Source organism: Anas platyrhynchos, chromosome 4 (genome assembly GCF_047663525.1).
Source record: "Anas platyrhynchos isolate ZD024472 breed Pekin duck chromosome 4, IASCAAS_PekinDuck_T2T, whole genome shotgun sequence".
Taxonomy (NCBI): Eukaryota; Metazoa; Chordata; class Aves; order Anseriformes; family Anatidae; genus Anas; species Anas platyrhynchos.
In genome coordinates, this window is record NC_092590.1 from 11,334,682 (window position 1) to 11,360,656 (window position 25,975).

The window sequence follows — 25,975 nt, forward strand, 5'->3', positions numbered from 1 at the left end:
GCAAGCAGAATAAGCCCAGACAAGGAAGAATAGTGGAGTCATTAGTTATTGTTTATTTCTTTGTATTTCTTAAAGAGAGCAGGAAGTAGAAGTAGTAGAAGATGACAGATTGTGATGGTGGGTAATGACATGAACAGCCCTTAGTATTGTCACATGGCAAGTAATGGCCTGCTATTTTTTCCAGCTTTACTGCCAGTGTAGTTTTCCTTGTGTTCTACAAAATACTAAATTTAAAATATGTCATTGTGTACCATATAAAAATGGAATGAGCCTTCAGATGGCTTTTCATTTGTACAATCCTCCAGATATAGTGGCTGCTCAAGTATTGAAATTTAAATAATTAAAAAACAAGCAAACAAACATAATAAACCACAGCAATTTGGAAATCCAGGCAATTTGGAAATCCAGGCAATCTCTTCTCAGGATTTGTTATCTCACAAATTTTTGTCCTGGAAACAATTCAAAATGTTATCAATGGAATAAGAAAATTCTCAGACTGTCAAACCTATATGACGTTTATCTCTAAATCTGAAGTTTTGTACAATATAACATCTTTAAAGTATCACTGGCCCTGAGTCAAGCCATCCTTTCTCATCTTGCCTTTTGGCATTAAAGCAAGCCCCAGATGTCATGTGTGAAGTATTTTCTTTGAATATCTTATGCAGAAAATACTAAAAGCTGTACCACTGAAAGCCATGTGTTTTTTTTTTTTTTCTTTTTCCTCTCATATTGTAAGAACATGGAAGTAAACATAGTAAATATTTAGACCAAAACCGCTATCCAGTAATTCAGACCCTCTACAGTACTTTTAAATGGATAACAACTGGAAAAAGTAATTGAGAATATTTTTCATGAAATACACTGAGAGGATGACCTAGATAATGTAGCTTAATAAGTTTTCTTCATCTTTATAGTCATTGGTAACATTCCTCAGAGGTGCTGGAGGCATTAGGATAACATCTGAAAGCAAGAGAGAAACAACAACAACAACAAAAACTAACCATGAAAAGAGCAAAGTCTTCTGGAATGAGACACACCCACAAGATAGATGGTAAGTGCTTAAATGTAATACATAAATGATTGTTCACTGTCTTTTATATTGATATTTGATCAGTGGGATGGAGCAAAGTGAAACATGAAACCTTTCATAAAAAAGAAATTTTGAAAATAGAAAATACATTTGTTAATTTGACTAATAATGTTGAGTGAAGATGTAAAACTGATTTTATGTGGGTGCTGAAGAGATGTAAACAGCTGGTCTTAGCAAAACATCAAAAGCTAACTACCAATTAAAAAGCATTCTGCAATATATCATTGCAGTGCTCGGCAATAAAGTGTCTTAAGTTCTCTGTAGTCATTGATAACTCCTTTTTATCACAACTTAATAAAGTCAGTGCTTAGCTATGAGAGCCCTTCCTATCACAAAGCCATTCTCAGCAATCATAGCTCTGCAAAATTCATAGTGCAGAATGATTCACGAACCCCTTGCCTTTAACCAGGATACTCAAAATGCGGACAAATCTCTGCAGTTATGGAGACATGTTATGAAACAGTTTTGAAAGTGGAGCATTGATGAAAAACATTTTTCTTTTGTATCTAGAAAAAAAAAAGTCCATAAAATCAGTGCTCTGTTTGAAAGATAGATAGACAACACCCAGCATAGCACAGTCATCATACTCTATTGGTTATCTGTAGGGTGAAAAATGTTCTAATCAGGCAGTGGTTTAGAATAACTCATTTTGTGTTTGTCCTGCTTGTTCCTATTTGGAATGTGTTTCTATGAAGTGCTGAGCATACCTGACACTAGTATAACGAAGCCAACCAAAAAGGTAACAACACACAAGTTTCTTAGAAGAGCAGCTTATGTTGGTGTTAATGGTAAGATCTAGTGTTATGATGGAAGAGAAAACATTTTTGTCCTAAACTCTGTACTGAGACTTAAGAGACTGGTATAATCTCCACACTTATTTTAATAACAGTTGGTATCATTATATAAAATATTGGAAAAATGAACTGTCATGTGCAAATAATAACTAATTGTAAAATTTAAATATCTTAGCTATATTTTTCCTTTTTTATTTCCAGACAAGTATGCAGACTAGCAATATTCAAAATAAACTGTTGGTATATTTCTTATCAGTAAGATTTTCCCTTTGGAGCCATGGAGACTTCATTTGAAAATTCAGATTGGAACAGTGCAGGAGCCATGTTCCAAAGGAACAAGTCAAAACCCCCAAACTCAAATGTGCAGTTGCACATTTGTCTTGTGGCTAAATTGATAAAGAGGATGTGTGAGCATTGGTGGTATATGCTGGTGGTAGTAAAAGAAGACAACGGTTTTGAGATGTTTTCATATGTGACAGAGGCAGCCAAATTGTCCTTAGAAATTACGGCATTCAATAGCCAACAACAATCTCGCCATTCCCCACTTACAGAACTGCGTATGTACTTCCCAATTTAAGGCGATATTTAGGGTGGACTGGTCTTTACCCATTATCCTAGAGAGCTGTCACAGAGCAAGACATACAACAAAGCGCTCAGCAGCTAAGTGACCTTACAGCCCTTCTAATGGTAAATCAAGGTTTGATTTTCTCTGCTGAATGGGCATGTGGTGTCTCTGTGCCTTCTCCGCACAGTTTTAAGTTTGTGGGGGGAGGTATCTGCAAGTCACAGTTGTACATAGGAACAAGACAGTGCATACAAAGCATATTATAAGGAAAGCTTTGAATTTAATGTGTAGGTTGAGAGCTGGAACCCATGGTGCTGGCTGTTGCCTCAGCAGATGCAGCTCTTTCCAATTAAGTTTTATAAGGAAGTGCAACTTCTTACATCGTTAAAAGATTCTAAGGCATTTCTCACTCCGTGGTGGTTCACTGGATTCTGTGTTTTGAGTGGTTGCTACCCTTTCAATTCCTCAATTCTTCTGTGGTTGCCTTTTTTTTTTTTTTTTTTTTTTTTCCCCTCACTCCCTCTTTGGTGCTTCAAGTACACAGTTGGGTTTCTAGAACAAATGTGAAAAATCCTAAACTTCTTTCTATTAAATCACAGCTACCAAATAATTAATATTAGGATTTTTTCAGGTAGTCCAAGAGAAGAAGAAGGATTCTTGTTCATTTTGTATTTGTCTGTTCTTAACAGAGTAGAATCTTTTTGGTCTGACCAGGACAAAGCCTGCCCTTCAGGCTTTTTTTTTTTGTACCACGGTGGTCCCATAAATTTGGGACAGTGACTCAATCTGTGGGTAGTGAGGACTCAAGAGCCCAAAGCACAATGCCGTGCAGCCCTGAAGGTGGTGCACCCCTGAGGCCTGGGCAGCCCTCACCAGCCACGTACATGGCTGCTCACAGAGCTTCATTCCCCACAGTGCCGTCCCACAGGCCAACTCCACGTTGTACCTGCATGGCAGTGACTGCCAGGACTGGAGGTGTTGGTGCTGGATTTGGATTTCACTTTTAACTTGTTAAAAATAAAAAGAAGAAAGGCTGGAGTGAACAGTTGCAGTAGACATCCTAACCTTCTGGCAGCCACAGCACTTGGGTTGAACCTCAGTGCTCAACGATTTTCAAGGGCATTTTCTGAATCTTCGATGGTTAAAACTTGGCCAGTCCACAGAAGCAAGCATTACAGCTCAGATTTTTGTTCCGAATTTCTGCTCTTAGGGACAAAAGAGCTGGGGGATTGTTTTAAAGGTAATCCCTGAGCACTTATCTGTGGCCTTCAGACAGCACTGACTGCTGCTGAGCAAGCAGCCAGCTACACCGTGTAAAACAGATTCATTAGAAGTACTGACAGGCTGCAGTTTAGCTCTGACCTCGTGATTAACAGTAGAAAGGAAGGGGTTTGTGTGAGGGGTGAATTTTTAATCTCCACCCAGGAGCTGAGTGAGTAAATCCTGTTAGAAAGAAAAGGATCCGAACACGTGTTTCACACCACATTTCACACCAAATTGTGTCTAGAGATTTTGTTTTAAGTTTGAAATGCCTTAGATAGCACTTTGGAAGGATCTAGGTTTATTGGGAATTAATAATTCAAATCCTTCCCTCCTATATTTAACTTTCTTTACCACTGAATTTCAAAAAAAAATCATAGTGAAATGCCGTGTCACCAGTTGTGGGTGCAAAGGCAGTCTCTACAGGTGCTGTATATTTAGAACCTAATAAAGGAGGTGTTTCCTTCTGAGATATTTTTTATTTTCAGTGGAGAAAAGTCAAGACAAAGCAGAAAACTTCTTCCATTGGAAAGTCAATAAATAATCTGAGCAATTCAGGATGCTGATGTCTTTGTCCCAAGTTGTGACTTTCAGTTTGTTCAAGAGTGTTCTAATTCTGTGGCTAGGATTAAAAGGCTGAATCCCAACAGACATTAAGCTGAGAGATAAAGATACAGATTTTTCAGCAAAAGAGCATCTTTATTGTTCATAATCCATCAAAGAAATAATTTAGACATTATTTAAGGTCCTCTGAAAATTTAGAATTTAGCAGGAAATACAAGGAACCTTTGGAAAGTTTCCTTGCTGAAATTGTGTTGAGAAACCATGTTTTGTTTTGTTTTGGTAATGTATTTATTTATTTATTTTTTAATTAAATATATTCTTGTAAACAACCAGAGCATGCACTTTGAGCACAACTGGTCTTACACCTAAGGAGTAAGAATTTGCAACCTTTTCCTAATGCACTAAAGATGTAGCTACATGAGAGATGCTGCTTGAATTCCCAGAGGCTTCCACGGACAATATATTTCAGATGTTTCCATAGGTGCGAGGTAGCCAGAGCACAGCTCTCTCAAGTTGCCATTGCTGGGGGCAATGCTCTCAGTGAAGTTGAGCCACTAGTAAATAAATCTCTTACATGTTTTCCAGCTTAATTTTCCAAGAGTACAATTAGTAACAGTAGTAGTTTAAATACTAGGAAATCTGCTGCATAGTTACCTTATGGCCTTTATTTTGAACAGTTAATTGTGGAATTTGGGGTTTTTCTCATTTTGCTTTTTTCCCCCTTTATGTAGCAAAATGTTGTTATAATGAGTTTAATTAAGCGAAAATGGATGTTGGCTAGAATGTTACAAAAGGTTGCTATGCACCAATAAATCATAATTAAATGTATTTAGTGTAATAGTAGGAGTCATTTACAGTCAAGTTGCTCGTAACAAATGTTAATTGTTTCCTTAAATGACAACTCCTTCCAATTATAAAGAAAACAAACCCAAAGCCCAGTTTTGGTAACCAACAGGATGTTTACATTACAAAGAATATCAGTGTTTTATTCATGAGCAGTTGTTCAAAATGGTAAAATGGTACTATCCGGGGTGCCTGGAAGGGTTTGAATGTGCCTTATTTTGTTGAAAAACGGTTGCTGATTTTTTCAGTGAAGTATTGTTACGGTCAGGGCAGGGATGTCTCGTGTAATGTAGAGAAGATGCCACAGGGAAAGTTTCATTGCTTAATTGTATAGGATAAAGCACTTCATGTCGGAGTATGGACTACGTGAACTCTTTTCATTATGAGGTGAGAACTAAGACTTTTAGGGCTCAAATGTGTAACTTGGCAGCATGCAGTGAGCACATGCATTGAAGACAATGGGATTATTCAGAGGACTAAGTACCCACACTGTTGCAGCTTTGATAAGCTGTATTATAAAAAACAGCCAACAATTTGTGGGTGTACAGTTTGAGAGGCAGTCTGTGCTTACACATGTGCTTTTAAATAATGTTCTTTTAAACATCAAAATGTTTACACAGAAGAACTGTCCATTCCGTCTGTAGGTGTGAGGAAGACTTATGTACTTTTCTGTGCGTTTGGAGAACATGTACCATACACAGGGGCATTGCTATAGTTAGTGCAAAGAAGGACGGCAACCCCTGCAGACCCAGTTTTCATTATTCTGTGAAAGATACCATGCCATAGCTCCTTTCCCCTCTCCATCACCCCAATGTGCACGCATGCTTTTCTGAAGCATGAAGGACTGGTCATTAGAGCCAAGAGGAAGGACACAATTCTGCATTCACTGCAGTTGTTCAGAATCAGCATCTCCCGTGGCATTGATTTAAGCTTAGACTTTGGGGATCTGTGTTAACAGAGGAGAGGTGCTGCATGTGCAAGCATTGCAGGGATAAAGAGATAAAGAAGTGAGGACAGTTCAGTACTGTAACATTTGGATTCGAGTCCTATCTATACACAAAGTACAAGAAAGCTTCAGTGTGGAACAGTGTGTTGTCATTATACCAAACATGTAAAATTAGAATTATTTTATTTATTTCTTCGTCTGTTGGTCTCAGTTCTTCCAGTCTTCACAATAAACAATTCTGGGAGAGAGGGATTAGAAGCAGCTGCAGGCCCCTACGTGATCTGAAGGGCACAGTAGGAGCATAAGGAATTTAAATATCATTCATTTTCTTTTCCTTTGCTCCTCTTCCCTCCCCTCCTTCCCCATGCCATTCTGCATGGGAAACAATCAGTCATTCAGAGCCAGGGACAATGACCCCCTACCTTTCGCAGCCCGTATCTAAAAATCCTTTGGCAAAGCAGACCTGGACTCCAGCTAGCTCAGCCCTGCTGGAAGTCACATTCTGCACTGTAGGACACTGGGGTTCATGAATCACGAGCCTCCGCTGTACACCAAGTACCTTCAATCAGTTGTCAGAAACACTGTCTGACCACTGCTTGAGCACTCTATATACTTCCACTTTTGTTTTAAAGCCTTTTCAGTTTTCACAATGAGCCTGTGGAACCTCGCTGGAATCGAGCTCCTTTCTGATTAAAATGACTTTCCTTTAAAGCCAGATTTGCAGCAGGGATGCCAGCCTGAAGGGCCCAGCATGGCAAGGATACACTTCTGATGATTGATATAACTTCACTTCCTTGATGATTATCCCAAATAAATCTTGTTGGTATTTTCTGCCATGATGCAGATGCCCTTTACATCCATATAAATCTTCAGGCCAAGGAGAAAATTAGCCAAGTCTAGGCATTGATCTTGTGAGGTAAATTGTACCTAGGCAGCAGGGGCTCCATTGATAAACAATGAAGCAATGCAGATAACTTACCAGCTTACTTTTAATCAATGCAGCTTCTCACAATGTATTATCCCAGCAATGGGTCTAAATCACCATGCACTATAAGAGTTGTTTTCAAAACCTTTTAATCTAATTGGAAAATCTTCCTTTCTACTGGTAATAAACACTCACTAAACTGTCTGCACCTAATTGAGCTGTAGTAATTTATGTGAGCTCCCCACTGTTTTTTCTGCCTTTAATCAGACAGACTGCTTTATGTCTTTAACTAATGAAACCTAAGACTTCGCCAAGTAGATCTGATCAAATGTCACTACTAAATAAATCTTCATTAGCACTGACTTGTCCTGCATCTTCCCCATGTCCCACTTCATCATTAGCTCAGAGCAACATCATCATAGGAAGGTGATGGCCACTACTTTATTTACATATATAATCAAGCAGTGGTCATCAGTGTCACACCAAATAAGAACATGAAAAGGGGATGTATCAGAACTTTGTGTCAGGGTTTAATAATAACTGCACTGATGCTCTTTCCCTAGAAAGATCTCAGTACCCTAGCCTTCCTAGAAATGCCACCAGCTGCCATGAGTACACTCATGGAAATTTTTCCCTCTTGTACTAACAATTCAGATCAGTCTTTCCCCTTGTATAAATAATTATTCCTCCACACCTAACAGAGTTCCTCAAGCTGTCTTGGGTATCAGGAGCTGTGTCAATGATCTGAATGTATGACCTAGCTCAAACCATTGGTTGGTATTGTTGGGTAGTAACCTAAGCAGCAATTGTTGTTACTAAATAGAATAGTAAAAGGTGTCATTCTGGTGTCTGCACAGGCAGACAATGAGATAATCGTCCAAGGTAGGATGGTATTTATCACCTTTTTACGCCCGAAGTTATGGGAGGAAAAAAGGCAAACCGCTCCTCTGTGAGGCAAAACAAAACAAAAATTTGATGATGCAAGAAATATTTATTTTAACAAATGAGAGGTGAACATTAAATGTTGTAACAATATTAGTGGCAGGCAATGGTATCTGAGAGTCTAAAGATGCCTATAGGTGCTAAGTAAAATTACAAAAATGTGGAAGGAAACATTTTTTGGATTTTCTGCATTGACATATGTGACTTCTTCACACATAAAAAATAAGAATTGCCAAAGAATATGCTCAGAATACAAGTCGTAAGTACTTCAGTATGTTCTCACCATTAATGCTGCTTATAAAGTCTGTACTGTCTTTCACTAGAAAGTCAGTGGGAATAAATACTTCAGAAAATCTTTATGTGGCTCTTCAAACATTTAGTAAGTGGTAAAAGACAAAAAAAAAAAAAAAAGAAAAAATTTTGGGAATGCGATTATGGGTATACATTCACATCCCATGTGGAAATGGGATGAGAGTTGAAAGATGAGTTGTGAAATGTGAACTGAAATGGAATTGAGGGGGCAGGGGCTGTAATGACAAAGACTTGAAGCTGGTGAACAAGAAGAAGCCAAGAAGCAGGTCATGGTGGCTAGTGATATGGCCAGATAGGTTGAAAAAGAGGATAATTTTGGTAATGGGGTTTGTCAGAGGTCTGGTGTTTGGCAGGTAATGAAGACAGGATAAAGATGTTGGCAGACATGTGCATCCACCCACACATAGTTCTGCAGAAAGAATTTAAATGTGTTGTTAATTTGAAGAGTAAATAGAGCCACATCTGATATAGCTTGGTGTATTCCTTGAGAAATCACTTTGCAGAGTGCATGCACTGATGGAATTGCACCTGCTAAGCTCTGCAGGCATTTCCTGTCTACAGCAGTTACTGGTAATAGCTAACCTAACTTTCTATACACGTGCATGTCTGAGCAAGGCATGTGTCTGACTGTCTTTCATAAACAACGTGTGTGAGTGCCCTTCTGAAAAGACCTCTAGTCCCTTCTACTATCAAAAATTTTCACAACATTTTTCAATGTATCAACATATCAAGTGCATGGAGTGGCAGCACTTGAGTGGAGGTGTGAAAAGAGGAGACAGGACAAGGATGCGTAAACCAATACTTTCATACCATGAGATGGACGGTGAAGAAAAATGTGAGGTTTAAGAGAGTGTTCATTTAGGCCTTTCCTATTTGTAGTTTTTGTAATTATTCATCAAGGGACAACATTTCCCAAAGTTAATATTAGACTCTGGAATGTGTTTAAAAAATCATTGTTTTTGCTTCCATCCTAGACAGATGGAAAATATATAAAATAAATCTAAGTTATAGTTAACTTTGAAGAATGGTTGGAGCCTGGCCAGAATTTTGTTTTTCAAAGGGAAGATTTTAGCTAGAGATAGCTCTGTTTACTTGAATTCCCAAGGGTTTTATATTGTGTAGCTCTAATCCAGAAGATAAAAGGAAAATTCACAGGAGATGATTCGTATTATAGAAATTATTTAGGTCCTGCTTTTCTTTAATCATGATAAATAATATTGGTTCTGTTGTACAAAAATACTCTGACTGCAGGCAGAACATGGTTTAAACGGTGAAGATAAAAGTACATTTGCTAAGGACACTTGGAAAGGCAGGAACAGGTGGAGATTTAGAAAGAGACATACCTGTTATCCTGTGGTTAATATCATTCCTTTGTTATCCTGAATATAACACCTGCATCTATCGAGTATATATTCCAGAAGGTCTTGACATCTGTTAGGCATATTCCAAAAGGGCATGGTTTTAACATGGAAATCATTTTGTCCTGAAATGGATACAGTGACTTGGGTTCATGAAGACAGCTGAGCTCTTCTGTAGCAACAGCAGAAGTCCTAAAGATTTGTAAGGCTCCTTGACCAGAAAACGTTACGTATGTACATGCTGTGTGTATGTATGTATGAGAAAGGATATGTAATTTCATGCAGTGACTCGTGTTATAGCTTTGTGTTACATCAATTCCACTGTAAGAAGGGAAATTACCTTGCTTTCAGATACTTGCTGTACACATATGACAGTTGAAACAAATTGTATATGTAGTTTCCGAGAAACAGACATCACAGAACTCTGTTCATACATAATTCATCTTTCTTGGCTATTATCTCATTTTTAAAGAGGGCATCCAGCATATCCAGTAAAAAATGCATAAGATACATTTGGGCTAATTGCTTGCCAGACTCGGCTTTTCCTTTTTTCCCCTTTTTTTTTTTTTTCTTTGTCTGGTTTAGCCTACTGGATGTGAAAAAGATGCTCTGATCAACTTGAGTGTGCATGCAAACACAATCAGCAGAATAGAGAATGCTTTACAGCTTATGCTGTGCTACTCGAAACTTGGTATCTGTAGGTCAAAGGCAGTGTTTTATTTCTTTTTCAATGATGGGCCAGAGAAAAGGATGAACTACGTCATGATCAAAACCCATTTTTCTACTGCTGCTCCTTAATATACTATTCTCTGTAATATAAATGCTGTAATAAATCATACTTTCTGTTTGTTCCATGTCTTGGGGTCAATGTGCAGCACACTCTGCAGAATTGGCTTTTTTATTTTGTTTCAGTGAAAGCCTGTGAATATGCTGCAGCCACCTTATCAGACAGTTTGTTCTGCTCAGCTAAGCAAACCATGCAAGTGTGCCTTAACTAAATTATCTGCTGCAAGTCTGTATTGGTGTCATTCCTGTAAAGGCTCCTCCATCTGCTTTGTTTCATTCCCTTTCTCGTGTCTTTTTTCCTACTCCTTGGTCATTAAAAGTAGATGAAAACAAATATAATCATGAGATCAAATTTTGTAGAGTTTATTCCAGCAAACATCTCTGATAGAAATGCCAAAGCACTTCAAATTCAAAGAGCGGGGCTGTCTCACCTAAAGTGAAATTATTAAAACAGGCAGCATTCTTTGCCTTCAAGTATTAGGATTACTAATTTTAGACACACACCTCTGTCAGCTCCTTTACCTAATTTTAAAGAACTGTACAAGGGAAGCTCCAGTTTTGATCAAGAAAAACTGTAACAAGTAGATCACTTCATTAATAGGACTTATTTAAAGCTCAGCCACTAGGAAAATGCTGTGAGTAGGTCTGTTGGAAGGAAGAGCTGAACAGTGAGATTGGGACACTGGATAAAAGGAGAGACCAGATCTTTAAAAATAATTATAGAGCTACATAAAGTTATTCAATTCTTTTATTTCTTTTGATTATCTGAACTACCCTAAGAATCCTTTGCTAAACAGTCTTTGGGGCAGAGTATGAGAAGGGATTCCCAGCTGGCCTGTGAGACTAACAGCATGAAGAGCTACAACTGAGCAGTCATCAGACAGTCCTCTTGGAGAGCACAGTTTAGCAAGAAGTATTCTGGCAAGTATGACAGAACACTTCTCTTTGAATCGTGCCAACAAAATAAAGATAATCATGTGAAAATTTCCAGGATGTTTTTGTTTTGCAGCGGACCCAGAAATGTTATCTTGTCTTAAAAGTGAAGAAAATTTACATCTTTAATCTCTCTCAGAAATATTTTTCTTTCCAAACACAACTTCTAGTCAGACTTCAGATAAAAAGTTATTTTATATTTCTTAATTAACTATTGCTATGCTGGCATAGCAATTTTTTTTTTTGCAAAAACAGAGAGAAAATTCAAAATTTCTCGTATGTATGAGCTTCCATGAACGATGTTTGCTTTGTCATATCATTAAAAGAGAAACTAACCATTAAAGTTGGATCCATGTTTGACCTGACTTGGAAGACATCCATCAAACAATCAGTTCAATGGTTTGGTTGAATATAGAGACAGACATCTGTTGTCAACATCTAAAGCATTGTTGTTTGGTTGGTTGTTTTTTTAATTATTATTATTTTTATGTGTGTGTTGCAGGCAGGGATTTCAGATCTACTTGGAACATGATAAAAACACAATAGTAAGTAATTTCTACATTCACACTTTTTGTGTTTTGTTTTGTGACCACAAGGTCACAATTAGTGACCTTGGAAAGGTTTGGAAGTTACTCTGATTTCAGATATCAAACTCTAAAGAGATTTCATAACTTTTGCCTAAATAAACTGAATATCTTGATTCCACAAAATTTTCTGTTTGATTAGGCTTGTCAGGATATTTTTGGCAATTCTTTTTCATAATTGGATCGAACATAGGATTAGCAGCTTTCCTTCTACACTGTTTTATTATTTCTGATTTTATTATTTAATCCAGTCTGCTGAAATCAATGGGTTCCTTCCCATTCAGTACAGTGAGTTTTGGTCTGGAGTTCTCATGAATAATGAAATCTCCATTTCATTTATATTTTAAGGATTTTTTTCCCCTGTTATTTTCAATTAAAAGTTTTAACAGTTAGAAACACTAATACTTTGGGTGAAGGTTTGTACTATTTTCTGATGCTGTGCTCCATACTTACTCTCTTATCCCTAGCTACTAAACTTCAACCAGGGCAGTCTTGTCATAGCCAGTTTTGTATTTGTTAATCCTATGGATATCTCTTTTCACTTTGCTTTCCCCAATAAAGTGTGTATTATGCCCTAAACAATGCCATTAAGCTCTAAGCAGAAAATACAACTAATTGTTTCTGGTTCACACTAATGTAATTACAAAAGGTAATAGGACAGGACATCTCCTCACATAATCTAGCTCTGAATCAATAAACTGGAAAAAATATTTACCATGCCAATTTACACTTAAAGTTACAAATACTGTTTGACAATTATTTTTTTTTTTTTTACAGTTTCAAAGCTGTTTAATTATTTGTTCGTAATGTACTTTTCTTCCTTATTACACAGTACTTATACACTTCTGTTAAAGAAGGCAAGCAAGCCCTTTTGAAATTAATAAGCATTAGCAATATCTCACAGTGGGAGAAAGAAGCCCAGCTGTCAACTTTTCAGTAGGATATCTACAGTTCAGAGCACATCAGTCCACAGTCAGTGTGCATTTCTAAAGAAATTTCATCTGCATAGGTAAATGTGAAATCACTCTTTAAATATTTAGTGAAAGATTGAATAGAAGATTGAGTGACGGTATGATTGACAGGTGTAAAAGCATTTTCATTGTGAAAATTATTGATGTTAAAGGGATCTTCCATCTGCTGGAGAAAAGTCATAATAAACTGGAAATTAGAGGTGAACTAGTCTGATAGAAAAGCAGCGCTGGTGTGTCGCAGTGAGCAGCACAAATTATGAAAGGGGTGGCTACTAGACCACCTAAATGAGGCATGCTCTGCCTTTGGTTCTTCAGATGAAAGCTTGAGGTTTCACACACCTTTCCATGTGTAAATCATAAACATCCCCCCTTGAGTTAATTTCCTAGACTCCTTTTACAGTCAATGCAGAGAAGCAGATACTTTCAGGCAGTGATTCACCTTACAGATTATCCTTGAATGAGATGAGCCACGCCTTAGATGTGCCTCTCCAAGTGTCTAAATCTGGTTGAGACGAATCTTGCCCAAATGGCTTCTCTGAAATATGATTCAGACAGGCTTGGGGAACTGGAGTCAGAGCTGGGCTGGTCAACAAAGTGTCCAGCCTGAGTGACCCTTCATGGTTGTTTGTGAAGGAAGACCATTGGGTCTGCATGCCCTTAAACTCTGTGAAGTGCCAGAATTTGACATCATACACCCAAAAATGCTCCCTTAGCTTTTTATAAAGTACTTAAGAAAATCACTGTATGTCTTTTTATCTCCAAATTAATCGAGACACGTCCAGATTTACCATACTCATAGATGTTGATGTCATCTATATATACGTATAATTATGAAGAAAGAAACTTAATACCAAAGAAAGTAAAATTATGTGTATTATAATGATTATAGAAGAGAACATAAATATAAAATTGAGAAAATTTACTATGTAAGGGGAAGGCTTCAATTTTTATGTTTCCACATTATATATCATTACAATTCTATCCAGCTGTTCATTCCTTGAAACTTGGTTAAAGTGCTATATTTAAAGATTTATGGACTAGTTTCCTTACAAGTATAGTATATAATTATCTGTGACTTACAGGCAGAATATGACAAAACAGAATCGCTGTCATTGGTGCCTTGGAAATAAAAGGTCACACTGTATTTATATTTGCTTGAGTTTATGGTGTCCTGAACATACAAATTTGATAAAAAATAGTGCAATTATATTTTGTGAAATTCACAGAATACTCTGGAACTAAATGTCACTGATCAGCTATTCGTTGGGAGTCACAAGAATTCACAGCCAGCTATACATATATATTTTTTTCTCTGAGTTCCCATGTGCCTATTTTGTGTTAGTTCTTGTGGATACCTAGGTCTCATAAAAGGATAGATCCGTATTATTATTTACAACCTTTAAAAGTAAACTAGAAATGTTTTTTTCTTTAAATTTATTTTGTCTTTTCCAACATAAAATGTAGCTGTCTTGTAAAATATATAGAGCAAAGATGATGTTTCTGTTCAATAAATTTGCACAACTCTTAGCACAGTGGATCTTGCTCCATAACTCAGATTGGTACATAGACAGCACTGGAAATGTGCAATAGTAATTGACAGCAAACTAATAGCAAACCTCATTCATACTCAGCAGCAGCACCATCAAGGAGCCAGAGCCAAGTCCATAATGCCAGTGTCTAAGCTGATGCACTCAATGATCAGGCGTTGGTGTTCTTACCCGTGAGAGAGGGAGGGCCAGTGGAGGACTAGTTGGGACTTGAGGAACCAGAAACTTTGAATCCCTACGTGACACTCACATAGCTTTTATTTGGGCATCTTTCATCACGTATGACAACACGAAAGAAGGAGCATATACAAATTTTATGAGTACACGACTCTCATTTACTAGTACACACAGTGATGGATGGGACAAAATTGTGAGTGGACTGCACATTAACGTGTTCACCACCAAGTGCACTCTTCTTATGGGTAGCTGATGGCCAGGCTGCTGGCAGTCAGATATAAGGGCTGGTCCTCTTATGTGTTGAGTTACTTACTGCCTTCTGCCTCTTTTTCCTTAGGTTTTTGTAACTTTTCTGTTGGTAGCTTTCTCTTGAGTTACTACTGCAACAAACACATGGTCTCTTAACTACACACTAGTGCAACAGCAGCAGCTCAACACCACCTTATTTCAGTAAAGCAAGGTTATACAGTGGATCTTAACAAAAATGGGCCCTAGGTATGCAGGAGCTGAGCAGATCGAGATTGAATGAGCCACAGGTTGCAGCTAGTGTTGAAGAAGAGGCCCATAATGCAGAAAATGTGTAGTCTGCCAGATAAGGAAACCTGCTTTGGGGACCTCTGAATATTTTGGATTTGGTTCACTGGTCTTTTCTGGCCAAACTCCCAAACAGAAAAACAGGTCATGCTGGCCACGCTTTTGCACTGTACATCCAGCCTTTTGAAATGTTGAAAAAATGCTCAGCTGGTCAGCTTTTATTTTGAATTGAATTCATGCCATGGAATTCATCCAGGCTGTTCTCGTTCCCCTACTCCTTTCTTCCCCTACCTCCAGTGTCAAGATACCCTCACGTCACTTACTGATTCCCAGCCTATGCATTAGGGCCTGAAAAACTGAACTGTAGTTGGAGTGATAAAAATAGCAACCCCCTGTCATTTACCAGCTTGGCAGGCCTCCCAGCCAGCCTTGCACAGATTGCTCTCCCTGCCTTTGCTCTGAGTGTATCGCACGCAGCAGCAGCAGCAGGGCACACTTGGCGAGACTTTGCTTGGCTACTATGAAGAAATGCTTTTACTGATGGTGTGCGACGTGACTCAGAATCACACCGTCTAACTCAGGGACTGGTGTGGCTGGCCACCACTTCAGTGACTCTCTGCTCTAATCATCCCACCCACATCCTTTCTTGCCACTCTACAATGGTTCCTTGTACTTTCATGTCAGAGGCTGGGCCAGCAAACCCCAGTCATGGATTTACACCTTTTCCAGGAATATGTGGGCACATTTCCTTGTTTTGTTCTCTTAGCAGTGACACCACTGACACTCCTGTGCCAAACCTGCCAAGGTAGTGACTTATCTTTGCCTGGGGCTATGATCACCTATGATGCTGAAGACCAGAGAGACCAAATGGTGACAAGTCATTTAAATATAGGATATCGTTTGTCTAGCTGGAGATAGAACAATGATTTTCTTCATTCTCTTGTGGAGTTTCACAGCTCTGTATGGACCTGTGAGAGGTCAAAGCACATGACCGTATTCCACATCCCAAGGGGTGAAAAGAACGAAAAAGGACTACAGAGATGAACAAAATGAATGTGCCAGGACTACGAAGAGGCACAGACAAATGAAGACATGTGGAGGAAACCCAGGTGCTACCAGCTGCACTGCTGAAGCTGAATGCCGGGGTTCTCTTCATAAGAGAGGGTTGGCAGGAGATAATGCGTGTGAAAAAAAAAAAGAGTGCAAGTGATCAGAAGAGATCAGCAGTATCTTCCACCTCCTCAAATGTCACACATTTATCCTCCAGTATTCATTTTACATAATTTTTAAGTCTCCTAGAGAGCACACCATGTCATGCAGCCTTCACAATGATCTTGGCTTGTATCTGCTTTTCTTTGTTATTTTGGACATGAGCATAGACTTGTCTGTTATCCTTCTTTTTATTATTATTATTTATTTTTCATCCCTCCATTTGCTTCTGTAGGGAAAACAAACAAACAAAACCAACCAACAAACAAAAAAGGATCATTCTGCCAGGAGAGAGGGGATTGAGCTGTCAGGTCGTATGTACAACCTGAGTAAAGTACCTGTTGAAAGATGTGCACAGTAAAGGCTTCAGCTGAACAAACACTCAGTGCCACGGTAGCTTTGTGGGCATCCAGCAGAGATCCTTCACAGTAGAGTCACCTGCAGCAGAATTGCTGCCTCAGGCTCTGGGGGTGAGCAGCTGCTCTGCTGAGGCCTCCTGCTTTCAGCCTGCTACCTTTTCCTCTGCCTCGTTTTCATAAACGCTGGGCAAGGTGCACAGGACTCACCATTACACTGGTAAGGAGGAAGTGATCAGTCTCAGGCCCGGCAGCAGGGGTCCTACATTTTCTCCTATCTGGAGATCTATTTTTATGATCTATATCTATGCCTATGACCACTGCTGAAATGCCCTCTCTTGGCACTTCTCCCTGCTACCAGTCTTTACTGTTGTCAAAGGCGTGCAGCTGAATGAAGCATGAGCCTAAGCCTTGACATCTTTTCTATCAGAGAGGAAAACTGGCAATAGCACCAGCTGCACAAAGCTAGAGCTCCTTCACTGCTTTTTGGAAGCTTATCCCACTGTTCTGGAAACAACAGGAAACAAGTTTTCCACTTTGGGAACTGTATGCAGCTGCATTCTTGCTTGTGGGACCACTGCCAGGCTCCAGCCTGTGCTGATACTTAGTGCAGTTTGCCTGCTAAAAATCATACAGGAGGTAGGTACGCACACACACGTGCACACACAGTGCAAAGACAGACAGCCCTTACAGTAACAATAGACAAATAGCATCCAAATGGTGTTGTAGCATTTTTTTTTCCTGATTTTTTTTTTTTTTCCAAGCCTGTTGCTGACCATAGAAAGCTCTCCCATGGATACTGCTGTCAAGGAGCTGCTCTAATGATCCCCTCTGCACCGAAGCCAACTCACAAGATTGTGCTGGGTAAGTGGATGGTGAGAGGCAGTGCAGTATGGCATGTGACATAAACAGCATGTCCCACGCAATGTGCAACTTCACAGAAATGTGATTACTTGATCTGGCCAGATCTGAGTTTGATTCAGAACCAAAAAGTAATCCAGCAACATTCACATCCTGTACTAATGTTAATAATGGAGTGACGAAAAAATGTGTAATACTGTTTTCTTTTCCCTTTTCCGTCAAATTTATGAAATACCTTTTATTACTTCACAAGAACTTAATGAACTTTTAACCCTTAATTACAGTAAATTATGGTCATTCAGCCACAATTAAAGTAAGAAAGCCACTTTGCTTTTCTGCATCTGATTTAATCCATTTTAAGGCACAGCATTTTAAAGCATAGCATTGACTAGACTTATGAGCGATCTCTTCACGTAAGGCCACTCTAAAAGGTGCTTGTAGAAAAAGCGAAGTGCTGTTATCATTCCTTGCAATTATTGTATTTTAAGTGAAGGATCTCAGGAGCTGTGTGTGCTATCACAGATACGTCCGTGAAAGCGTGATTACTTAATGCATACTGCCACAGAGGGATTCCTCCCATTATTGCAGAGGATGCAGACGTGCGAGTGCAGTGAAAGAATGACTCTGGCACGGAAAGGGAACGGGCATGGCTTGGGCAGTAAGCCTCAGTTCTTGAAAATAATTGTCAGCTGGGTTGATTTTTTTGTCTTTGGTGAATAATGGCTTCAGCGTCTTGGCCTGTTTCCTAAAACCATTCAGCAGGCATCCTGGGAAGTGCCTCTTTAATCCAGATCTTTTCTTCTCATCTGCAGACTGCCTCGGGATAAGTCTCAGTTGGTCATCCATTTGGGGGCCCTCAGTAAAAGTGTTCAGTGTAGGGAGGTTTTGTGCAAGACAGATGGCTCTTATTACAGATCTTTGCATTACAAATAGAGGGTAACCGAACACGCGACAGGGGGTCTTGCTCTCACTTTCTCATTCCAGGCAGGTGTCCTTCATGTGGAGGTGGGCTCTCGGGCTCTTCCCACAGCCAAAAGCATGCAAAAGTTACAGGAAATGTGCACTGCCCTTTTGGGGTAACTGCGATACAGTCTGACACACTGTTTTAGTCAGGAGCTCAGGACAGTAGCTTGTTTCTAAGCAAAGAAAACTGCTAAGAGGAGAAAAACTCCATGCCCGTCCTTCCATCCTGAGTCTGATCAATTCTCAGCAGTAATTTATCCAGGAGAGCAGTTATTATCTATACTTCAGCTTCTTTAATGAAGAGAGAGGCTTTATAACAATATGCTGCATTTTTGGGCAATTGTATTTTATCCCAATTCCATGGAGAGGGTTTTACGAGGAGGTTAAGTGGAGTGCTGTTTAGCACACACCATTTCTATGCAGCTGCAGTACTTACTAAACAATTAATCATCTTTTATACAGTCCACTTTTATCTGTTTTTTTGCATTTCCTTTTTTTTTTTTTTTTACTGCTGGATGTTCAATTAAAGTTAAAGAGACAAGTTTCAGGTTTGGTGCCAATGCGCCGTGGTTCAGCTCCTGCCTGTGGCTCTGCAGCATAAAATGTAGCTGAAATCCTCAGAATCAATACATCTCTCACATAACATGGCTTTCCAGGTTTTAATCTATTTGGACAGAGTCTCAGTGTCTCTGTGTCTTTCCTTGCTGGTACTTACTGCAACACATTCAGCCCCAGCAGAAGGGAAATCTGCTCACCATTTGTGGCTGATGCTTGGTTATAAAACATTATGGAAGAGGGCTAGGAAGCAGAATGATAAAGATCAGATTGGGATTTTGACCTATTTGCTGCCTTCTGCTTGGACAAAGTGTGTAGAACGACGTGAGGAGCAAACACAGAGTAAAGGCTGTTGCCAGGTGTGTTCTCTTTTTATTGCTTGGGTGATACACTGGGTGATACCATATATTATTACTGCGTATTCAATATATGGAGATACATTAAAGTCTGGTTTTGTTGCTGTGAACTTTTTTTGCTGCTCATTTGGATGCATGTTCAAACCAGGCTACCAGCTGTGGCACTTAAAAAATTCAAGAATTTCAGATCTGAATTGAAACATTACAAGTTAGTTCTGTCTATATCTGGAAATCTTGCCTTCATCAGAGGGTGTCAAGTTTTCTTCTCCTTAAACCCTAGGCAATATGTGCAACAATGTAAGCTTTAGAAAGTCCTTCTTTTATTTTTCCTGATCCCTAATTACTTCAACCTGCAGTTAAATGTCAGTCTCTCTAATTATCTGGTTACTCCTCTCCTGAGTCCAATATAGCCTGCAGGTGTGCATGGCAATGTGGTTTGCAGGTCTGACTGACCTAGTGCACCTTTCATTTATTAGGCTGGCCTTTTGCAAAGTTGGTCAAACCTCTTGTGTTTTCAAGATACTATTATTAATTTGAACTCTATCAGACAAGACTAGATCTGAAACTTTAGCAGACTTTAGGGAATTGTAAGTGAGAATAAGGCTGGGGAATCTAATCTAGACCTAAGAAAGCGTGTCCAATTAACTAGTTAAATCTTAGGGTTTGGGGCTTATTCCCCTCTCCAGCATCCGGGCAATTTTTTTCTGAATTTTTTATTTTAATTGATTCTGTGGAAGTCACAAAAGAGAGCCTCCTGCTTTGTTATTCCTGTTGCAGCAACGCTGTATACCTGTAAGTACTCTTTTGGTATTCGGCTTTTATTCTAGGTTCTTTTAGAGTTTTCATTTACTTAAAGCTTGCTCCTAAACTAACATCTCTATGCATTCCTTATTTTAATACCTCCCTGTATTAAATGCAATAGCTACGTTTAAATTATCTAAGATGACATTAAAAGCACATCATGTCCAAAAATGAGCTAAAGCCCACTTGGCTTATGTTTGAGGTACAGTTCTTGATAATGAAATGTATAAGAACAGATGTGATGTTTCTAGATGTCTCTCCCGTTTTATATTTGGACTGAGTTGTTTGGGGAGCTACTATTATGTGCAAAAAGAGGTATGTTGTGAAGACCCAATAGTTGATATGCTCTGTGTGCTAACAGCTGTGGAGGAGCTGTGGTAAATGACCCCAGGTTGGGCCTGTTGAAATGTTCAAGGATTCAGAAGTGCCGAGTTAAACTTGAAAGGATTGGAAAATATCTGTGCACTTCCTAATTTTGACCAGAAGAGGAAGTGGAAGTACCATCATGAGAAATACCGTTTCTATAATAGTTTTCAGCTGGCTGAAAGTATGATACAGCATGTTGAATGATTCTAGAATTTTAGTGAAGCTTTGTGTAGGAAGGTTTGCTAAGCCTTTAAAGCACGGATTATTTCTTGTATACCATTTTCAATAATGAACAGACCCAAATTGAAATAGGAAAGGAAACCACAAAATGCAATAATTAATAGAATCATGAAAACTAATAATTTTTTATCATCTGCAAAGTTCTTTGTTGTATGAGCCAAAACACTTGTCTGATCAATTCAGTTAAGTATGCTTGACACTTAATAATCCAATTTAAGCAATCAGTGAATCAGGTGTCCAGTTCTCAGTGAATGTCTACATGATCTTTTGATCCCTATAGGGACTTCTGAAATTCCCAGTCTCAATCAGATAATTAGTATCTAAGATATTACTCTTCCAGGCTGTCAGAATGTGCTTTGATCCTGTACAAAATACTATACTCCTCAGATTTTTAAATAAAACTGTTTAATGTTATTTTCATCACAATTTTGTCATAAAAAATACATTATTTTTTTTTCAAACTGAAAGAAGTGGTACCCCCAACCAGTTTTATAGACAACATTGTATCAAACTGAGATTTTTTTTTTCTTCCCTTGCATATCTTGTTTTAGTCTCCAGCCCAATTTTCTGATCAGCCCTACTAATTTTTTGGAAAGCAAGCAAATGTGGGAAAACTGAATGCACAAAATCAGGGTCTGTCTGAATATTAGTATTTCTTGTCTAACACTGATAATGCATTGTGAAGTAGTGTAATATTAGGAATTACAGAGTAGGTCTGAAGCTCAGGGCAGAGATGTTTTATAAGTGGTGAATCCCATATGACAAGGGTAACCATTTCACTTTGAGCATATTTGCTGCATTTGAAATGAATAGCTACTTACTTAGAGAAAGGAATAATACATTATTTATTCTCCAACATGATGCTACTGCCCGGGCAATGAAAACCTCGAACCAAATTGACAGGGGGAGCTGGAATAGTGGGGTGGGCACAAGTTAAGAGCGTCATTTTCATTACAAACTTAGACAGTAAGATAACACCTTCCCAAAGAGGAAAGCTGCTGAGAACCCCTGGCCTTTATTAATGGGCCTCATGAGTCAATCTGCAGCAGTGATGTATCATGCTCATTTAGGGAAATGATGTGCTGTGAAAATGCATTATTTTAAAGAGCAAGAGAGTGGATTGAAACAAGTATACACCATAAGGAAGCTCAAATCTCTCATGATGTATGCTGATTTTCGGGTGGTCCCCATTTGCACGGCTGTTTAAGCAAGCACTCTAAATGGAAATGCACTTGACATTTTTGTGACTAGCTGTAATCAAACAGCATTAGAATTCAGCTGATATCACAGAAGATGATTAAACAAATTTCTTGTTCATTCCCAGTTCTTTTTAATGGGAAATGGAGAGAGAGAAGACATGTTGATGAGAATGATCCCAGATGGAAAATGGTTGTCTTAAAATAAGCTTAGTGAGGAATGCCAATTTTTCCCACCACTCTCTCTCTCCTCTCCCAATGCAAGAATCCAATCACTGTGATTGTCCTGCATGTTTACAGAATAAATATTCAGTGAAAAGCCTTGGGATTTAGCCCCACACTGGCAGTGTGCTGGGTGCTAGACGAAGGGAAAACTATCGCTGCTTTTTAGTGACTGTATTCACACTTTATATAGTGAGTATAATTTACAGCTATCTCCTAATTGGTTAGCAAAGCTACTTGCTCTCTTGGTCCATAATATTTAAAGCACTGTGTACCTTTCAGCAGCTACAGAACTTGTTATTGCACTGTCTGAGTAACTTCTATAAGGAATTCAGTAGCTGCTATAAAACACCGACTGGACTTCATGGTCCCTGTGGACTTTCTAAAGGTTAAAAATCCTGGCCTTGGGCTACAGAAGTGTGTGGGTTTCTTGAGCAGTGCTCTGGGAGATATGTTTATTTTTCTGGGCATTCATTTACTTCAGTGAGTGTTTGTTGCTGTTAATACCAGAGGGATCCCAGACAGAGAATGTCATTTCTGTTATGCCAGGAAAGCAGTGTGACAGAAGGAAGTTTTGCAGATTTTTTTCTAAAGACAGAGCCAATGTGCAACAAGTCTCCTCTGGGGCTGTAGCATCCCTGCATCTGGAAGCACCTGGCTCCCTGCTCCACTGCTACTGGGGCTGTGTGATCTGCCTGACCCCGAGGACAAAAACTTGGCAAGCCATGGGGCAAAATTCAGTCTTTAGCATAGTAGGGACTGACCTTCTAGTTGTCACGATGTCTGTGGCCAAGCGTTATTTATGAGTTGGGTGATGGCTGGGAGCTGTGTACTTGTGTGTGTTTGAGGGGCTGGAGGGAGGCTTGACATGCTCACAGACATCAAACACCAGAGAAGCTGCACCATGGGTGATGGAAACTATGCAGATGAATTAGCTCTGGATGGAAACACATGAGGGCACAGTAACGAGGAACAGATGCACACTTTTTTTTTTTCATTATTATTTAGCAGAAATAACCCTCATGCTTTGCATGCCAGCAGTGGCCTTTAGAGCAAGGACTGGGAAATGAAGCACACTGAGAGCCCCCAGGGGCCATAAATAGAGGAGGTATGGGGCTTGGACCTGGGATATCAGGAACTGTTGGGGTTTGGGGGCAGTGGCTGAAGCAGCCCCTCAAGCCCAGCGGCTTAGGACAGGGTTCAGGCTGTGCCCATCCCAGGGAGGGGGCTTTCCCAGCCCAGCTGGGAGCTGTGGGCTCGCTGTGGTTGAGGAGAGCATGGCCAGTCTCCATGTTTTGCACAGGTTTCACTGGTCTGGGTCATTATAGCTGGAGAGGGCTGTGGTCTCTGGCAGGAATATGGTGTGGGATGGGATGGGGCTCCTCTTTGTGGGGGCAGAAGAGAGAAAACACCAGGCATGGGGGGCTTCCAGCCAAATGGGGTAGCAAGGCATGGGCTTGTTCAGCTTGGAGAAGAGAAGGTTCCGGAAAGGCCTCGTTGCGGCCTTCCTGTACTTGAAGTGAGCGTATAAACAGGAGCGGGAACGCCAGTTCACATGTCTTGGTAGTGATAGGGAATGGTTTTAAACTAAGACAGGGAAATTCAGGTTAGATATTAGGAGAAAGTCTTTCACTCAGAGGGTGGTGAGGCACTGAAACAGGATGCCCAGAGAGGTTGTGGATGCCCCATCCCTGAAGGCATTCAAGGCCAGGCTGGATGTGGCTCTGGGCAGCCTGCTCTAGTGGTTGGCAACCCTGCCCAGGGCAGGAGGGTTAAAACTATATGATCTTTAAGGTCCTTTTCAACCCAGGCCATTCTATGATTCATCTATGTTGCTGTGCTTCTCTTAGGAGCGAGTAGGCCTGAAATAAGGCCTGTCTCTGGCTGAGTGCAGAGTTACTCATAAAGAAAATCTGAGGGTGAGAAAATGGCCTGCCGCCTGCCCTGTGCAGAGCACAACCTTCACAGGCATTCAGAAGATCTTGGAGGTGACCAGAGCCCTCCACCCCAGAAGGCTCCCACAAAAAAAAAAAGGAGGGCTTTGAGATCTACTCTGTGGCAAGTGTGGTGCCGCAGGTCCTCAATACATGGCACAGCCACACCTGTGTGTTTTCCAGTGCTGTGACTGACAGAGATCAGGAGTTTAGGGGGTGACTGCACCTGTAGAGGCAGTTTGAGTGCTTGCAGTGAGGAGGAAAGAGTTTTGGGAGGACAGCTCTTTGTGTAGCAACAGCCAGGAAAGACTGCTTCATCAGGTGCCCCAGCAGGTGAAGTGTTTGTGTCAGGTTTGAACTGGAAGCTGATAAGGAGGAGCCAGAGACTCTCAAAAAGCAAGCTCTTGCTTCTGTACATGCTGGGCTGTCCCAGTTCAGAGAGAGGCCATGCCTACATCCTTGAAGGCATGTCACCCTCCATCAGCTTCCCTTCGTGTTTTGCTGGGGGTGCCACTCGCTGTTCCTGTGCCAAACAAACTTGTGATTTCCTGAAGGACTGAGTGAAAGCTATTTATTCCTGCAAGAACATCAGATGCAGCTGTACTTACCCAGAAAATATTGATGGAATAATCTTCAAAAGTTTTGTTCATTTGTTTGTTTTTAAATGCTGCTAGTCCTGCATATTGCTCCCATTATCAACACTGGTAATTTTATCAAATACTGTTGTTCAGTTGCCATCTTCAATTGCTGAACCCCCAGCTTATTCTATTGGAGCTGTTCTAGTTTGTAACAGTTTTCTCTAGTATTTAGGAAAATACTGTGTGCTTTAAGAAAATATAAGTTTATTTTTTTTCTCTTGTTGCTGTTCTTTAAAGATAAAGGAACATCTTACGGTAAATTATGAAATGTCTGTTATTCACCTCAGCTCCCAGAACAGCTCCAGAAATGTCATTGTATTCTCTCAGGATGGATATGCTGTAGCAGTAATTGTTTGCATTTATATAACACTTGCCCAGAAATTTTAAGCACTTAGCAAACTTTCACTAATTTCCTATATTCACGTATAGGAAGTATGCTGCAAGATTGTTGTAAAAAGTTCTGCTGAAATCCTTTGAGTGTCTCCTAACTGCAACAGTTGAATCTAATTAAAGTTTTGGGAACCCTGGTATCCAAATGCGTACAGCTCCCCTGCTAAACAAGTACTTTTTGCTCTTCTTTTGCAGTTGGGGAGACCAAGTTGCATCAAGTTCAAGGAACAGGTCTCCATTTGCACGGTGTCTGTAGCAGAACCAGGACCAGAATTTTTGATCTTTGACTGTTGCCTCAGATGCTCAGCTACTTCGTATTCCGTGCTTTGTTTGGGTAAGGCATTTGGAAAAACGTGCCCTTACTTAATCTGATCTCTGTATTTTGCCTGTGTTCAAAGGATAAGTTTCTAGTGTCTTCTCATCTACAATCCAGATAGAATGACAGGCTGTGCAGGTCTCCTTGGCTTCATTAGGACTGAATGAATGTCAGTGAAGGCAGACAGTGGTCCTCCGTGATTATTAGTAAACATGTTACATTCCCAAAAGACTAGAAGGAGTCCATCAGGCAATTACATGGTTGGGCAAGTTTGTGAATCCCATGTTACGCACCCAGAAGAAAGCAGTTCTTCCACTGGAGCTGTTCTATTCCAGAATGTGATTAGACAGTGTGGGCTCTCGATTGATGAAAACAGATCTGGTGAGATATTGCTGTATGCAATACTGGTTCTGAACACTATGACCTGATTTTGGGTAGGAG

The 25,975-nt window shown here is 39.7% G+C and overlaps 1 long non-coding RNA gene across 6 annotated transcripts in view; it reads left to right on the plus strand.

The window, feature by feature from the left end:
• The first annotated feature begins 19,840 nt into the window (after positions 1–19,840).
• LOC110353574 (uncharacterized) overlaps positions 19,841–25,975 on the plus strand; it is a 164,140-nt gene continuing 158,005 nt past the window's right edge. For 5 of the 6 annotated variants that reach the window (XR_011808863.1, XR_011808864.1, XR_002404254.4 and 2 more), the window contains exons 1-2: positions 19,841–20,223; positions 25,414–25,552. This is a non-coding gene — a long non-coding RNA (uncharacterized lncRNA). The remainder of the gene's footprint in view (positions 20,224–25,413; positions 25,553–25,975) is intronic. The other variant, XR_002404251.4, reaches the window with a different exon arrangement.